This window comes from Leucoraja erinacea, chromosome 26 (genome assembly GCF_028641065.1).
Source record: "Leucoraja erinacea ecotype New England chromosome 26, Leri_hhj_1, whole genome shotgun sequence".
Taxonomy (NCBI): domain Eukaryota; kingdom Metazoa; phylum Chordata; class Chondrichthyes; order Rajiformes; family Rajidae; genus Leucoraja; species Leucoraja erinaceus.
In genome coordinates, this window is record NC_073402.1 from 19,127,229 (window position 1) to 19,146,848 (window position 19,620).

A 19,620-nucleotide genomic window follows, 5' to 3' on the forward strand; every position below is an offset into this window, starting at 1 on the left:
CCTATGCCATCTTGTTTTTTTGTTTTCATCTTCAAGACCCAACTGCTGAACATACAAGCACACACCTAAGGAGCACTTAAGCCTTGAAACTGCTCTGCCAGTTAATAAGATCACGACTGACCAGAATGTATCTTTATCTCAACATTCCCACCCACCCCTGGTAACCTGGCTTATCAATAATCTATCTACCTTTGCCTTTAAACTATTCAAAGGCTCTGCTTCCAGCAGCCTCTGAGGAAGAGTATTCAAAAACCTATGACCCTCTAAGAAAACAAAAATTGTCACATTTCTGTAATGGGTGTCCCCTCATTTTTAAACAGTAACATCCAGTTTTCGACTCTCCCGCTAAGGAGATATCCTCTTCAGCAGCAGTCAAGGCTGACATAGTTTTCACATTATAAACAGACATGTTTATATACTAAAACTCGGTAGAACATAATAAAACATTCAAACATGTTATTACATTTTAACATGTTAAAAATTTTAATAGTAACTAATTAGAGGAAATATAATACATTGGAAAAATAAATGACCATGTATTCAGAATCCAAGTATGGGCGCTACCCTTTGAAAACAAGCTTCCTTTTACCAGAGTATCACAACCATTGTCCCAGCTCAAGCAATGTTGGATCCAACCCCAGTGAATAATTTTAAAATTATTTTTTTTCCTCTCTGAGGCACAGTCACTGATTATTACTGAAACTTACTTGTTAGACCACTGGACATGTCTGTTTCACGTGTGGCAGCAAAGAAATGTTGATGACTAGTTTAGCTCCATAACATATTAGCTGCTTACTAGCAGAAGCTGGTCCATGGGGTTGTAGAACTTGCAATTTTGAACCACTCATGAGCTGAAATTTGGCTTTTGTTACTTAAGCTACGGAGATAGTGCAGTGAGACTTGCTTGCAGCAAACCTGTAGGTCGATAGGTCTTCCAAAAGCTTATTTTAAATAGCTTGTTTACTCTTTGTTCACAGATCATCTTTTCTATCAGGATAGAGATAGATGAAGAGCTGGTAAGTAAAGGGCGGTGAGTTGATTACAAAATGCATAACCGGTTAACAATCTATCTGCAAGCAGTAGTGAATTAGTTACTGCATGATGCAGATTTGACACACATTCATCCAGTGACGCACATTTATGTACTACATGGCCAAATTCAGGATATAGACAGCACAGCTGAAGGACCAGCTCAAAGGTCAGCTCCTTCAATCTTCCAGTCTCTCCTCGATTTGCAAATTCAGCACTGTGTGCAAGTAGTCTTTAAAAAAAACATGTTGTGCTTCCTTCCCTTCACTGTTTTGTGAGAAATGGATTCACAGTGTGACTTGCCCCACTTAAAATAATTCTGGGAAAGGAAAATTCAGCGCAAATTTCCAGCTAAGAACACGATATTTTTATCCAAACCCTTCTGATCAGAACTGGAATGTCGAGGGATAAGAAAGGTAAGATTTATGCTTTCCTTTTTAAATCAATATTTTCAAGCCATGCTTTCCACTTTTCTGGTGGCAGAAAAATAGAGCAGGACAGAGAGACTCTAAATCCACAATAGCTTGAATGAAGTTTATGTTTCAAAGGGGCACATCAGCCAGAGGGCCCTCGGTGGTGGGGTGTGATAATACCATGTGTAGGACAAGCATTTCCTGTAGGAAAAAAAACAAAAGATGCAAAAGGTATTTATGCCCTTGTGGGAGCTAGTTGTAAAGTCCAACCACTGCTGGTCATAATCACACTCTCCTCTTTTCTGGGACAATATGTGGTGTTGGTTACATATTTAAAAAAAAGAAATATGTGCTAGTCTTGCTGCTGCGCTCCCACTTTTCTCCTAAAGATTGCTCTTTCTACAATATTTCTCCATCTATGGATAATGTCTGCCAGATAACAACAGCTTTAGGCAATAATTACTAACACTGTGAATAATGCTCTTATCCTAAATATGAATTATAAAAACGTTTTCCCCATCTTAATCCTTTTCCATCCCCCTCTCCTAAAGGTGTTAATTCCTTGTCAACTTCTACTGTCTCCTTGCCCCAATGTGAGCGAGAGAATATGAGAGTGGGATCAGTTAAATCAAGGCAGCCTTGGTAAACTAACTTCACTAAACCACTCAGATTTCCTAAGCAACTGTGGCCATTAATAGGGCTAACTTAAGGGCTTGTCCCACTTGGGCGTCATTTGCGCGTCACGCAGGTATCACGCGAATATTTTGTGAATCTCAAAATTCTGGGGCTCCGCGCGTCACTGCCTAGGTCACCGTGCACCAAGCGTGTGCACATCACATGCGCACATCACGTGCGCGTCATGAAGCGTGCGTCGTGGCGCATAAATGATGTTGCGTAAATGACGCCCTAGTGGGACAGGCCCTTTATGCTCAACTTTATTATTTATTATTATTTTATTCCAACCCATTTTTACTTAAGACTAGACCAAGTAGGACCCGTTGGATCCCTGTCACACGGGAGGCCTGGTCCCATAATGCAACCCGTTCCCCCAACACAATATTCGACCACTCACCCATAGATCCCACGGGACGCCTGGCCCCCTATGCAACTCGTTCCCCAACTCAAAATTTCCACCACTCACCCGTTCCCCCAACGCAAATTTCTCAAATTGGGGTTTTGTAAATCTAAAAATGTTAATAACGTGAAATATAACATCAATCTGAATGAAACTTGACACAAACCACCACAGGACAATTGTGAGTAAGGCGGTGCAAAAGTTTTAGCGCTATCGTGTACCGTTTTGGCATAGTTCAGGGATCACATTCATACACGCGCATAGATAGATAGATTGATAGATAGATAGATAGATAGATAGATAGATAGATAGATATAGATAGAAACAAACAAGATGAGTTTTAGTAATATACTAGACCAAGCAGGACCTGTTGGTCCCTGTCACATGGGAGGCCTGGTCCCCCAACGCAACCCATTCCACCAATGCAATATTCGACCACTCACCCATAGCCCCCAACTGTGCTGGTCAGCTTTTTCACCCTTCCTCATTTTTAACTTAAAAAAAATGCAATTGTACTAACATTTTTTTTATTCTCTAATGTGAAGTGGGTACCACTGACATGGCCATTAAACTTAGCCGTGGCTTTGCAATCACATATGTGCTGGGTTAGGCTGGCAGATTCTTCCCCTGCAGAACATTTGCTGTCAAGGACTCAATGTCTTGGGATAGCATCATTATAGCTAGGGCATTGTGACGTCATAGCTGGTAACTGCCAGTCCAGATTTTAAGAAATCCTTCTCGAAATGGGGTTATGTAAATTTCTAAATGTCAATATGTGAAATATATCATCAATCAGAACGAAATTTGTCACAATCGACCACAGGACAATGGAGAGTAATGTGGTGCAAATATATTAGCGCTATCGTGTGCCATTTTGGCATAATACTGGGATCACATGTATACACACGCATAGATAGATAGATAGATAGATAGATAGATAGATAGATAGATAGATAGATAAAATTGATGTATGAGAAAAGATACCTGTCTATAGAGAGACATTCGCTGAAAACATTTTGGGATTAAATTTCTGCTGAAACAATTACTATGTTATTACAATTATAATGTGCATTGGGAACTTCTATTTCACTTTTTCATTGATGAATTTAGATTCTGCAAAACTTTTATCATCAGGCTTTGATCCACAGACACCACTTCGCTTCGTGTTTTTCTTTGTCTCTCATACATGTGGCAGTGTACAGTGTAGGAGGGTCGAGAACCAGAGGACATAGGTTTAAAGAGAAAGGGGAAAGATTTAATATGAACCCGAGGGGTAACTTTTTCATACAAAGAGTTGTGGGTGTATGCAATAAGCTGCCAGAGGAGGTAGTTGAGGCAGCGACTATCGCAACATTTAAGAAACAATTAGACAGGAACGTGGATAAGACAGGTTTAGAGGGATATGTGGCAAATGCAGGCCTGTGGGACTAGTGTAGCTGGGACATGTTAGTTGGTGTGGACAAGTTGGACCAAAGGGCCTGTTTCCATGCTGTATGACTCCATGACTCTATATGAACTGAAAATCTAGATTACATTTTATTTATTGCTTAACTTTAGTAGTCCTGCCCAGAGTTCTCATTTCTGTGAGTTAGGAAAATAATTATGGTTTGTAGAATTGTTCCCCAACTTTGTTTTATCAGTAGAACACCGCATATAAATGTTGTTCTAATTTTACCATTCTTCTGCTGCTTTCACTTTGGGGCAGGTGCGGTTTTCTTCCACAGTGCATATCACTTTTTGTTGAGTACTACAATAATGCTGAAGGTCTCATTTGAAATTGTTAATTGACTTTTAATAATAAACTTGGTTAATGACTAAGGCCAAAATAAATTGTAGCGTTTTAATTAGCCTTTCCAAGCAGAACCCTGATTCCTGTCTGTTCAATATAGCTCATACATAAGGGCTACCTTCAGTTGTTTCTACAGATTCTGATTACCAGCTGAATGATTTCCTCGAAAAAAGAATGGCACATAGAATATTAGATGATTTTCATTTAAGTATCGGTTTGGGTGGAGTAGCATTGTTGCGCTTCTTCATAAAGGTATGTTTCTGTAGGGCTGAACTTGCCTGTTCTGCAGATTATTTTATGGTTCTTAGTAGCATGCTTTTGATAATAGAACTTTTTTGCAATATTAATGAATGACATCCACAGAAAAACCTGTGGTTACTACAAATGGGTGCATTGACGTAAATACTATGCTATTCATAATTAGTTATGTGGAGATATAATCAAAATGTGCCGAACCTGCACTTGTACCCACTTATTATGCTACTATTGTGCAGAATATATCATCCAATTAAGGATTCTGAGAACTTACTGCTTCAATTTCCATATTTATTTTTAACTTTAAATATTATGGTTAAATATGTACACTGCTCGCATCCAGTTGTAATTCATTACCATCTCTTACCTCCTTCTTTGCCTCTGATTTGACATGTTTCCCATGGGATATTAAGCCTTGAATGAGCATAAATTTCCACAACTTGTAGAGTACACAGCTCAGGCGCTATAATGGTGAAAACTGTTGCGCTATAATGCTGAGAACTCTATTCTTCTGATCTCTATCTTTCCCTTCACTTTACCTTAATTGTATTTATGTTTAGTACCATTTGATTTGATTGTGCAGCATGCCAAACCAAGCTTTTCACTGTACCTCAGTACACGTGACAATAATATACTTAAACCTAAACCTTTGGTCCCACCACAAAATCTGTCACCCAAATTATCAACTGTTGTGTGATCCTAAACCAGACTGCTTGCAAACTCACTCTCCTATCTGAACCTAAATTGAGCACATCTATCCATTTCCCTACCAAGTTCCCCTACCTCCATAGCATCATGCCTCTCAGCCTTGAGTACATCCAGGGCTGAAGCCCTCATTAATATCTTTATTTTCCTGTTTTATGACTAAACTGAAATTCCATTTTCAACTCACCAGAAACTAACCTTTCAAACCTCTGCAGCTCCCACCATGCTCAATTCATCCATTACTCCCGTGGTCACCATCCTTCAGTACATGCTATCAACACTTTGGTTTAAAAAAATGTAACCTTTGTTTTCAAATTTCTCCATGATTCCTATTCTTTACTCTATGATCGCCTCCAGCCCAGCAATATTCATTGATATGTTGTTAAATTAATTGACCAATATCCAGAGGCTAAGTCCATTGATCTGGAGGCAAAGTTCAAATTCCATCAAGGTATTTGTGTATTCATACTGAAGTAATTCGATCTGGAATAAATTGTTGGGGGATTTATATAAAGGAATGTGGAGAAAGGTTAATGGTGGAATGGGAGGATTTTTTTTAAACCAGACTATTGAATATCTGGAATTCACTGCTGATAAGGATTGTAGAGGCAGAAGTCTTCATCACAGTTAAAAGATACTGGAAATAAAACTTGTGATATTCAGGGCTATGGAGCTAATGCTGGTGGGTGGGATTAGGCTACACGGCTCTTACTTTACAATTCTATGATCTGCTTTCCTCAAATGATTTCCAATTCTTAGTAGCCAGGATCTGAAGACATGGAATCATCATCGAATTCTCACTGTTCTTTGACCTTCTCATTTTTTTAGGACACCATTTTAAACTTGCAGATTTGGCAGTTTTCTGCTCCCCTGTCCTAATACCAGATTTTGTTTGACTTTCCTCCTGGGAAGGACTGAGACATTTTGTAAGTTAAAGGCTACATGAAAGAATAGAGTTATAAATGAACACCTGCTCATTTGTTCTTTAGTTAGCTTAAGATTTTAATAATGTTTTGCCTTTGCTTGGTATTAAAATTTCCTCATATTGGCATTTGGCAGTAGAGCTCTGATTTTCATCAATGGTTTCTTAATCGAGGAAGTTATCTTTTTAAAAAATTGAAAAAGTCAAAATAATGAAATAAATAGAGAAAATACTGGAAATATTCAGCACGTTAGGTTGCAACTGTGGAGAGCGAAAGAACGAAAGAGAAAGACCATTGCATTCCAGGCCAGTAACCTTACAACAGAGTGGTTCGTATCAGTGTTCAGTGACTCTCTATTCCTTGCGTCTAAGAATCTTTGGCAAAACTATTTTTGCACGGTTTAATGCCATATCTGTAACAAGGTTCAGTTTTGCGTTTTCTGTGATCTCTTAATGATTGGTTTGTTTTCTCTGTCACCTTGATGTGCTTCGAGAAGAAAAATGCATTATGTGCAATAGAATTCACATGTGATTCATCAACATGCAGTTCACGTGAAACTGAAGAGGAAATATAATAAAACGCACTATTTGCTTTGGTTGGAATTACAATTTGCTGTTAATATTAGGTGAAAATGCTCTGTTCTTAATAATATGCCTTTCAGAATTAAGACTGCCAATACAATTATCAAATTGTGCATGTTTTTGTTCAGCATTTTCAGTAATAGAAGCTGATTAAATAACTCTGTATGGACTTAGGATAAGGGAATGGAGAGTTTAGAAAGAGGTAAAGGAGATAAGCTGTTTCCTTTAATGGAATGGTTTAAGAACTGGGCAGCCAAATGTTAAATAATAGTCAAAAGATGAGCAAAACATATAGGGGATTTGTGAGAAAGCTGCACAGTGGCTACGATCAATCAAGGCTTCAAAACAAATATTGGATAGGTACTTAATGGTTGCAGGGAAACCACAGAGAATTGGGACTTGGGATAGCTCTGCAAAGGGCCAGCATCGACTAGGTCACAATTCAATGGATTCCACAGGTATTGAGAATTGATAATGCTCATTTAACAACGGCACTCTGTAAAACAAATTAATCTCCATACTCCATCATTATCTTCCTCAAATACTGTTTATACTTGGCATTGATAATGATCATTAAGCAGTGGTTCTCTATTTTCTGGGATTGAGATCATTCAAATTTATTTTGCTGGGGTTACGGGTTGATCATTATAGGATTGAAATTACGCAAACTCGTTACTATTTGGGCTGATCAGAACAATCTGTCCATTGGGATCTTCAATTATTTTCATTACTGGTGCTGGATGAATCGAGTATCAGACCGTCATGTTAAAGTGCTAAAGCCATGTTAGCCCTTTATGAATTAAAGAAAGGAAAGTTAGAGATACTGGAAATCTAATTCTAAGTACATCACAGTTCACTTCATAGAGAATAATATTTCAGATACAAAACATAAAGTACTGGAGATACCCAGTGGGTCAAGCAGCATCTGTGGAGGGAATTTTCTCCACAGATGCTGCGTATCCCAATGTATTAACAGCACATTATGGTTTGCTCATGGTTTGAGCATGTGCAATTCCTTGTGTCTCCAATATTTCAGGTGTGGTTATTATTTCATTTTAGAGATACAGCACGGAAACAGGCCCTTCGGTCCACCAAGTCCATGCTGACCAGCAATCGCTGCACACTAACACTATTCCACACACACCAGGGACAATTTACAATTTACCAAGCCAATGAACCTACAAACCTCTACGTCTTTGGAGTGTGGGAGAAAATTGAAGTTCTCGGAAAACCCACATGGGTCACGGTGAGAATGTACAAACTCAGTACGATCCTTAGTCATGATAGAACCCGGGTACTGGCGCTGTAAGCATTGTAAGGCAGCAACTACCACAGCGCCACCGTTCCAACCTGTTTCAATGCTTCCATTATTCCAATGCACTTGGTATACTAAACAAATTAGAATCTCCTCGCTATTTTTGAGATAGAGTCCGTTTTATTTTCCGATCTGTTTCAGAAGGCATTGAAGAATTAACTCCTTACCAATTTGTATTGCTTCGCTGATCCTCAAAGCAATGCTCTGTGTAAACTTCTAGCTGCATAATTTCCAACAAAACACATGAGTAAAGCAGCATAAGGGTTACATGTGGTAGGCTTTGCCTTTCTCAATGGCACGCCAGTTGACATTGAAAGGAAGTATTACTAGAATGCAACTATTCACCTATACGCCACAAAATTAAGGATATAGCTAGATGGAACCTAATTCCTTTCTTAAGTCTCACTCGAGAATTGAATCTATTAAAATGAACATATTGCCAAGACTGTTATATTTATTTCAGACCCTACCAATAGAGATTAATCAAAAACAATTTAAGAATGGGACAAAAATTGTTAAGATATATTAATGAAAAGACCTAGGACCCGTCTCAAAATTACAGTTAAGTATATCTTTATTGTCATTTCCTGAGTATTCGCAACCCAGTAAAAAAAACGACCTAGGTGTGCACCCATCTCAAAAAAAATACTTACAGTTAACAAAAGAAAAACAGTGGGGGGGATGGGGTTTGTACCCTCTCAAGACTATTTTATCAGGCAGCACAGTTAAGACCTATGATATGCTGGTGCAACCCATCATATGATGTTCAATGGAAAAATATTGAAGAGAGAACACTCGCCATTCCTGTACAAGCGATCATAGCTGATGGCAACCTACAAGACTATATAAATGCTATTGAAAATCCTTGGGTAAAATTGACTTAAAATATGGAAAACAGTTATAACAGAGTATAATTTAGAGGAAGACATTACAATTCTTAAATGGTGCGCATATGGCACAGACTTTACTCCTAATAAATTAGATAGTAGGTTTAAAGAGTAGACAGTTAAAGGCATAACTGCTGTTTGTAACATAATGAACGAAGAAAAACTGTTAAGTTTTTAAATGCTTAAGGAAAAATTCCTGTTAGAAAAACAAGGCTTCTATCGATACTTACAGATGCGGAACTATGTTAATAAAAATGTTAAAAATAAAACGGTCGAATATAGGTTTGATGGGATTATTTAGGAAAGCGTATAACTCGAATACTGGAAGTAAAAGTATTTCATGCATGTATAAAGGGTTACTGAATCTTAAATCACACTCAACCTTGTATATTAAAATGAAATGGGAGAAAGAAGGAGGGATAATTATATCCGAGGAAGAATGGGCAGCAATATGGGGGTATCGATGGAAGTGTACCAGTTCACAAAACTGGAGGGAGTTTAGTTGGGAAAGCCTGAAACGGTATTTTATTACGCTTCTCAGAAATCCCATTACGGTGGGACCACTCCAGTTTGTTGGAGAAAATGTGGAAATTTAAAGGCAGATCATTACCATTTTCTCTGTGATTGCCCAGTTATTAAATATTTTTGGAGAGAGTTACATGATGCCTTACAAGACATTTTTAGATGTCATGTGCCCCTGGAGAGTAAGACCATGTTTTTTGGACTCATACCTGAAGACTGACGGAAAAAAGCAAATACTTACTGAATATATTGATGGTATCTGGTAAAAAAGCTCCCACAAAGAAATGGTTATCACAGGAGAGCCCAACTCTGAATGCATGGATGGGCATCACAATGGACATTTATAAAATGGAGAAAATAACAGCATATGTTAACTTTAATTTGGATTTATTTGTGTCACGCTGGGAAAATGGGAAAACTATGTAACGCCACATAGACTAGACTTTATTTTTTACAAATTTTTGATTGTATGGTAAAGAAAGGATTACTCCATAAGTGTTTGTAGTTTTTACTGTGTTCTTGTTTCTATATTTGTTAGCTACAATTCTCAAAAAGAGGCAATTCAAGACAAACATAAGTGGATGATGTATACATATAGTATTATGCCTGAAACCCGTTTTATGGAAATGCTGTGGAATGCCAATAAAAGAGTATATTAAAAAAAAAAAAAAAAGAAAGGAAGTATTACAGGTCGGGTGTGAACAGACCCACATTGATAATCTCATTGTGTTTCTGTGGGCACAAACCCTCAATTAAGTTTACCTGGCAGTATCTTGAGCACACAATGTTATATTGTCTTTATAATTGTTATTTTTTTCTCTTTTTAATGTCCTTATGAAATACTTCCATCTTTGTCATGCCTATAATGTCTATTTAATAGTATTTTTGTGTGCTCTTATTTGCTGTCTTTTTAAATTATGGTTTTGTCTCAATGCTTAATCTGGATTGATTGTTTTCATGTTCTTATTTGTTGATTACATGCTTGCTTTCCCCACATATGTACATGGATGCCAAATGGCCATGCTACATTATGAAGAAGACAAAATAAATTACAGATGCTGGAGTCTTGAGCAAAAATAATAAGATGTTGGAGGAACTCAACAGGTCAGGCAGCATCTGTGGAGGGAACGTCCATTCTCTCCACAGATGCTGCCTGACCTACTGATTTCCTCCAGCACCTTTTTTTAGCTAAATAATAGAGAAGCCTTGTTTTATCTCCACAAACATAAACAACCTCTATCAGATGAGTAACTGGGGAATTTAAATTTAGATAAATAAATCTGAAATGAGAAGTTAGTAACAATAATATGACCATGGAACCCTTGGATTGTAGTAACATGTTACAGTATCTGATCCAGTGAAGGAAATCTACCATCCCTATCCACTCAGGCATGTACGTGACTCTAAGTTTAATTCTCAGGTTAGAGATAATTAGAGAAAGCAACTAATCACCTGCCAAGGCACAACCCGTGAATTAATTTAAAAAAGGACCACAATATCTATTAAGATTTGCCCGTTTCCAGAAGGTAAAAAATCTGGTTATTGGATTGGAGGCCAATATAAAAGTTGCATGTGATAGAAAAATAGCCTAATCCCAGCCCAAGAATGCTAGCGTGACAAAGTTTCATACACCAAAAAAATCGAAACTTGACTTTAACATGGATGTTTCACTTCTTTGCATTCATTCTGGAACGTGATTTCTTCCTTGCTGAGATGACAGGATAGAGAAAGAATCCTTGTTCTCAGCTCTTCCCTTTGTTCCTTTTGGTCATTTGCAGCTGTATAAGGATGTACATGATTTACACAGCCTCCATTTCTCATAGTTTTCCTCAGGCCCAAGATGACATGATTTAATTCCATATTTAGCTTTCAAAGTCAGCCAATGACACAACAAAAATATGGCCTAGATTTTCCCTTCTGTTGCACTTTATTGTTATGCTCAATTCAGCCAAAATCAACATATCCAGCGCAAAATAATACAGCACTTGAAGCGCAAGTTACATTGTGCAAACATTTATGTTGGTTTAAAACTAACACAAGAAAACAACCAGGCCCTGAATCTAGCTCAAAGTTAAACTAATCATTGTTGCAAACTGTAGGTACACAAAGCTGGAGAAACTCAGCGGGTGCAGCAGCATCTATGGAGCGAAGGAAATAGGCAACATTTCGGGCCGAAACCCTTCTTCAGCTGCTGCACCCGCTGAGTTTCTTCAGCTTTTTTGTGTACCTTCGATTTTCCAGCATCTGCAGTTCCTTCTTAAACACATTGTTGCAAACTGTGTTTCTTTGTGGGACTGAGGGGGTCTATAGAATTTAAATGGAATATTTAATGGAAAGCACACTAACAGAAATGCTCATAGTGCTTTTCCAAAGCAATTTACTGAGTAACAGGCTACTCTGTTGCAGATTAGTAGTTGAGCAGTAATCGGTGAGATAAAAACTGTCACTAGTATCTTCCAGCATTGTTCGGATTGAGAATAGGGTACTTGTAAATTGGCTCAGTCCCACGTTATATGGGTAGGCCACACCTGGTAATTTTATTCTTTATTAGCTGTGTGCCTGTACTGCAGTCATACTGACCATCTTAGCCAGAAACACAGCTAATTTCTGAGCATGTCTTCGGTATTAGAGCTCAAATGTTATTCAGGCCTCCATTCATCCATAAATTAAGGGCTACCAGATTTTTCTGAAAATATTATTATTTTAAACCATTTTAAACTCAGCAGATAATTGTATTTGTACACTGTGGATGGCTCGATCGTAATCACGTATAGTCTTTCTGCTGACTAGTTAGCAGACAAGCTTTTCACTATACCCCGAAACACGTGACAATAACTAAACTAATCAATTTGGCAGTATGTAGAGGAGTATAAGTGTAAACTGTAAAAAAAAAAAAAAAATCTTCTAAACACCAGAACACCATTGAGAATAAATGTCACATATTTCACTTGAGGAATCAATGTAGAAATGACCAGAAGAGCCTTGCAATAGATTTAGCACAGATTTCCATGCAATGTGGTTCTCTGTTTCAGAGTGCCTTTGTTTAATTACACATTCGAAGTGTATTGGTATGTGTGTTCATTATGATTTTTTTTAAGTTGGTGCATTATAAGCTCCAGTCTATTTTTCTCACGTGAACATTTTTATTTGCCTGGCAGCTTCATTAATCCTATAACTGGAAAATGCTCTGAACACCTTCAAGTGGGATCAATAATATAAAGGGTGTCATAGGGTAAATATTTATATGCTTAGATCCCTTCCAATCAATAGGAAAATAATTAGTAGATAGAGACATCAAGATTGAATCCTAATTGGAAATTGCTTGATGACTAGAATAGTCAACATCCAATGTGACCACCCTGAGACACTGTGAGACAGTCTCCAAAGCATGAATAAGGGGAGCACAGTGGTGCAGTGGTAGAGTAGCCGCCTTACTGCGCCAGTGACCCTGGATCGATACTGCCTACGGATGCTTGTCTGTGCTGAGTTTCAACATTCTCCCCATGACCTGTGTGGGTTTTCTCCAGGGTTTCCTCCCACTCTCCAAAGACGTACAAGTTTGTAAGTTAATTGGCTTGGTATAATTGTAAATTGTTCTTAGTGGGTGTAGGATTGTGTTAATGTTCGGAGATCGCTGGTTAGCGTGGACTCGGTGGGCCGAAGGTTTTGTTTCTGCGCTGTATCTCTAAACTAATGTGCACTAAGAAAGAGGATGGTGATCCTGTTTGTCTCTGCAATATAGTTCTACAGCGAAACAGGAGTTTAGGATTGTCCAGGATGGGGGACTCAACATATGGAGCAGGGCAACAAATTGTGCAAGTTATTTTTTTAATTCTTACTCCGGGAACGAGATTTGAATCTGTTTGCCTATGACCCTAAATAGAGGTACAATCATTCTTCACCTGGTTCATCAAAACTAAATCCCACACTGACTTCAAAGCAGAGACAATTTGGCCGAGTTAGAACAGAACTTGCACAATAGGCTTGTACCCGTCAATTTCCCGCTGAAACAGAAAAATAGTTGATATGTTAAATAATTTCTTTACATCAATCTTCACCATGGAAATATCCTAAAAGTAATAGTGTTGGAGAAACTGTGGAGCTAGGACCTGATGGCCTGCTTCCAAGGGATCTAAAGGAAGAAGCTGCAGAGATAAAGGACACATTTAGTTTAGAGTATGGAAACAGACCCTTCGGCCCACCTTGTCCATGCTGACCAAAGATCTCCTATTTACAGTATTCTGTCCTATTTACAGTATTCTGTGTTATCCCACTTTTCCATCCACTCTACACACTAGGGGCAATTTCCCAGAGGCCAATTAATTACAAACCCGCACATCTTTGGGATGTGGAAGGAAACTGCAGCACCGGGAGGAAACCTGTGCGGTCAGAGGTAGAACGTACAAACTCCACACAGGCAGCACCCATAGTCAGGATCAAACCCAGGTCTCTGGTGCTGTGAGGCAGCGGCTCTGCTATTGCGTGGTTCTGTGCTATGTTCATTGTTTAAAATTTTCTATAACTCACTAAATTCTGGGAAAGGAATACATAGGGACACAGATGAAAAAAGCAAATGATGTACCAGAAGATGAGTAAACAGCCAATGTGACTCCCTTCTTCAAAAAGGGAGGAGTTCTAAAGTTAGGGAGCTGTGGTACAGTTAGCTTAAAAATCTATTGTTGATATGTTGTTAGTTAAGCAACAATGAGAAAAGAACTAATCATTTTGGAAAGATGAATGTAAACAAATTTAGTTAATGTGTTTTATGAAAAGCTAATCATGTTTGACAAATAACCTGTTCATGTGCTGTACTATTCTATGTTCTATGTTAAATTTGGTTATGGAAATACAGGGATTGGACTATCATGGTACAGCCTGTACAAGTCATTGGTGAGACCACAATTGAAGTATTGTGTACATTTCTGGTCACCCAAATAGAATGTTATTAATCTTCATGAGGATGTTACCATGACTGAAGGACTTGGGTGATAAGGGGAGACTGAATTAGTTGGGGCTTTTTCCCCCATGACCTGTAAGAGGTTAAGGGGTGAGCTTACAGACACATAAAATCATGAGGGCCACAAAGAAGGTGGATGTTCTTTATTTTTTCAAGTGTAAGAGTGATAAAAAACGGACACATTTTGTTTTTATACAGAGGGTGGTGGGTACATGGAACAAGCTGGCAGAGTAAGCTGTAGAAGCGGGTATAACTACAATTTCGCAAAGACATCTGGTCAGGTACATGGAAAGTAAAGGTCTGAAGAATACAGGCCAAATGCAGGCAAATGAGACTAGCACAGGTAAACATCTTGGCTAGTCTGGACGAGTTGGATGGAAGGAGCTGTTTCGTTACTATATGTCTAAGATTTATAACAATAGTAAGGTACCATATGGATTGGTTCTTGGTCCATGGTTAATTACCATTTACATTGGTAAGAAAGGAGGGAATGGTATGGAAGATTTACAAATTTGCCAATGATAGAAAAATACATGGAAGGGCACATTGTGATGAGGAGCTGCAGTAATCGGGCAGCACATTTTATTAGAGATCGTATTCCCACATCTGCAACATTATGTCTGTATAGAACACATGGGTGTGAAGATGGTTGCATGGAAATACCAGAAAAATAAAAATACCAAAAATCGTGATGCAAATCGAGCCGTTTATCTTGTATTTCATCATGAAACAACTGTGAAATTTCAGATGTGTAATAAGTGGAATGCTTTTTATTTTTATCAGCAGATTTTCATCTTCGCCATAAGTAGATGCTTTGCTGAAGCTGGTAAAAGAGAACCAGATCGACTCTACCACTGATTTGGTCCCCTTCAACCAGCTGCAGCTGCGCATTCATTACCCCACCGCATATCGTGGCCATCGCACGACTCCTGACAGCCACGCTGGATGAAACATCATACCCGGATGCTCAACATTGACTGGAGAACAAGGTAAAGCAGACATAAGACTGGTATCCTTTGGATCAGATTGGCTGTTTAAAGCACAAAACTGTTAAGTCCACATATGGTAAAACCTGTTACAATGCTGATGATAAACCACAGTAATAATAACTTTCAGGGAAACTATTGTGCCAAGCCACTTGTATTGTTTATTGCATTATACATGTACACAATTGTGATATAGGTCATTTCTAAATACTTAAAAAATAGTGATTTATGCAACTCTATTGGGTTGGAATGCGCACCAAATTCCATTCGAAAGATATTAACCCTGTTCAGAAAATCACAAATTTTCAATTTGATAATTGGAGCTAGGCAGCCACATAAACTACATTGTCCATTCTACAGAAGATTTACACAAAGTGCAGGAGTAACTCAGCAGGCCAGGCAGCATCTCTGGAGAAAAAGGATGGGTAACATTTTGGGTTGGGACACTTCTTCAGACAATGTCCATTCTACACATTCTTGTCCATTCTACACATGCATCGCATATGTTGATAGAAGTATGTCCGAGTCCTGTGTGTGGTGTGGCCACATTGAAATGCACGAGTAGTACATTTTTAGAGCCTCAGTTCAATTACGATCAGAAATTATTTATCCATTTTGACTGTTTCTCCTCCGTCAAAAGCAAAATCTGGCTTTATTTGCATGTAATATAACTTTGCTTTGTTTCAGAATTAAAGTAATCTGTACTATTCCTTCGTTTTTCAAATCAAAAACTTGTTCTAATATCTCAACATATGCAGAGGTGGAAGTTCGGAACAGCAGTGGGAAAGAGTTTATTAGGGAAGCCTATTCTATGTTTGCCTGAATGCAGTGGAGTTTTAACTGCAAAATGTGTTTCTTTCCAGAGGTGGGATTGGAATTGGACAGATCATGCAGGTAGGTGTTGGTGAATGGGGTGCTGTGGGTGTGTAGCTGGGAACTGCTTTTGAAATCAGTGAAAACATTGCTGCATCCAATTGCTATAACAAAGGGTTCGGAGGCTGTATTGTAAAAATCCATAAGCAATAGACCCAATGCTTCCCAGGAAGGAAGTTCCTGGGAAGAAACTGGAGTACCCGGAGAAATCCCATGCAAACTCCACACGCACAGCATCCAAGGTCAGGATCAAATCTGCGTCACTGGCGTTGTCAGGCAGCAGCTCTACCAGCTGCACCATTGTTCCGTCCACTTGCGGTATTACATTTCCTGTGGTGTTACAATTACCCTCGCATGTTCATAAGTTGATAAGTCATAGGAGCAGATTTGGACCATTCGGCTCATAGTCTACTGTCTTTCAATCATGGTTGATCTATCTTTCCCACTCAACCACACCCATAACCTATGACACCCTTACTAATCAAGAGAATGTCAATCACTGCTTTAAAAATACCCAAAGACTTGGCCTCCACAGCCATCTGTGGCAATGAAGTCTATAGATTTACCACCCTTTGGGAAAATAAATTCCTCTTCATCTCTTTTCTAAAGGAACGTCCTTTTATTCTGAGGCTATGCCCTCTGGTTCTAGTCTCTCCCACTAGATGTGGGAACCATCCTCTCCACATCCACTTTATGCAGACCTTTCATTATTGAGCCACCCCATCATCTTTCTAAACATCTGTGAGTACAGGCCCAGAGATATCAAACGTTCATCAAATGTTAACCCAATCATCCTTGGGATCATTTTCATAAACAACTTCCAATACCAGCACATCCCTCCTCAGATATGAGGTCCAAAACTGCTCATAATGTTAGTTTTCTTTCTAGATTTAATTTGTCTGCTTATATGTTTCTGCATATTAACGTGTATACATTTAAATGGATTACATTGGTACATGGTTGACTGCCGTTTATATGACTATATATTTGATATTGGATTTGAATCTATACATGCAAATGTGAGCAAAGGAAATATATATCGATGTAGTCACGAGTACATATTTTTACAAAATCAGAAAATGATGGAAAAACTCAGCAAATCAGACAGCATCTGTAGGAAGAGAAACAATCGACATTTCAGGTCTGTGCCCCTTCATAATCATCAGAAAAGAGATGTTTAGAGAAAGCTGAAGAAGCATACAATATACACACATTTAGATTAGATGAGTAATTTTCCAACTTCAAAGAGCCTTAACTACTGATAACTGATGTGAACCAGGATGCTGGAATTTCCAATAGACAGAGGATGGATATGGTTCCACATCAAGATTGTAGAGTACAAATATTTTCTGTATGGAATTTGCACGTTTATTTATGTACCTAAGAGTGTTTGGTTATTCCATTTTAAAAGGATTAATTTAATCAAGAACACAAGTTAATTTTTATCCATGATCTTTGCGATTTTATGAAAATCGTAAATGCAAGAGTCATCCCCTGATAACAGCGGCAAAGCTGAAATTGCTGATACGTTTTATTTCCCAGTCAGAGGAAGCAGTGAGGATGTACTGAATGCTTGTCAGGTACAGTGTGGTCCCATCACTATCTATTGTTTTGTATGTGCAATGCAATGTTTATTCTGACAAACTCGCCGAATAAAAATGAATTGGTGAAGAATTGTGTTTTTTTGTTTAGTATTAATTTAAACACATGTGCCAGCAACAGACTTTGTGTTAGCATTGTACATGAATTATAGTGTTGTCATTAAATTACTTTCTCGTGTTACAAATAGGTTGCTTAATTTAGAATGAAACATTGAGGAACACTTTCTGTTGTACAGTTTCCGTACCTAATGCAAGATGATGAACTGCAATTTGAACTATTTCTCTATTTTTAGTAATAGTTCAATTGAGTGGTGTAGTCATGCATCATCTTATATAGGTTGGTTCTCATATATCCAATAAATTAGTCAAAGTGTGTAATCTGAACAAAGAAAATGCACATATTAGTAATTTAAGCTAAATTGATTTATTTTTAAGAGTGAATATAATCCACATGCACAACAAACTGATTTATATCTTCAATTTATAGGCAACTTATAATTATTCACATATTGGATGAACATATAATTGAAGTCAATGATGCGAGGGTAAATTGTTCTGTGAAAGGCAAATTAAAATGTTATGTGAAAAGACGTTTAGAACTAAATGTAGTGTGGATGAAATCTCAATATCAGACTGCACTAGATCCGAATCATTTTGCCTGCAAGCGCTATCATTGTGATAAGAAGGCTCATTTCCCTAGAGACAGCAGCTTCTGAGCAAAGGGGAAAAAAAAGTACAACGTCAGCATTGTCACAAATCACATCATTAGAGTTATGATAAATGGTTGTTTAAGCTGCGTCAAGGAGAGAGTGGAAATGACTTTCCTTTGGCTGCTCATTAAAAGAGGCTGTATCATCAGCAGTTTGCAGCTTCAAAGTAAAAACTCCTATTTACACAGCAGCCCAAGGTCATGACATTGATGCTGTCGTTTCCCCACTGCTCAGTCTATAAGGTCATAAAGAACAAATCTCAAAATTACCAAGGATTTTGAGGTATACAAGCTTAGAAAATGTATTCCACGTGATATTGTGCACAGAAACGTTGTTACAATTAGCACTAACGCCAAACTGGATTTTCCTCAAAACAATCGTCAAATCGGTCAAAAGGACACGTGAAAGGGTGTTAACGTGATTTACCAGAGAAATAAGTTCTAAAATGAGATCTGTCTGGGTCCTGGCAGAAGCTAGCCCAGCTGAGTGCAGCTGCCAACACTTAACTTTTCAGCAATTATAGAGAGGTTTCTGCCATTAAGACAGAATCCCCACTGAAGCCAGACAACATGCGCCTGGCCGTCGAAAGACACATAGACGACGTGCTCCACATGGAGGGAGTGAGATCCTGGGTGTTGTTGGGCATTGGGAGTGGCTGGAGTGAGGAGGCTAATCACAGCCTCCATTGAAGAAAGTGTGGCAGGAGGTAGTCAACGTTGTTTCCACATGTGAAAATCCCTGCACAAGGATCATTGTCCAAAGCAATTTCACTAGAAATGTCAAGGTGAGTTGCAGACTTTGCAAGCTATTAGAAGTCCCAGTTCCCACTCTCCCCAGAACATCATATGCGGCAGGTGAGCAGGGGACAGAGGAAGAGGCAAAGGAAAAAGGGGGGGGGGGGGGGGGGGGTGGGGGGGTGAGGAAATCATCGTCATACAGTGTAGAAAGAGGACCTTTGGCCTAACGGCCACACCATCAACATGTCCCATCCACACTAGT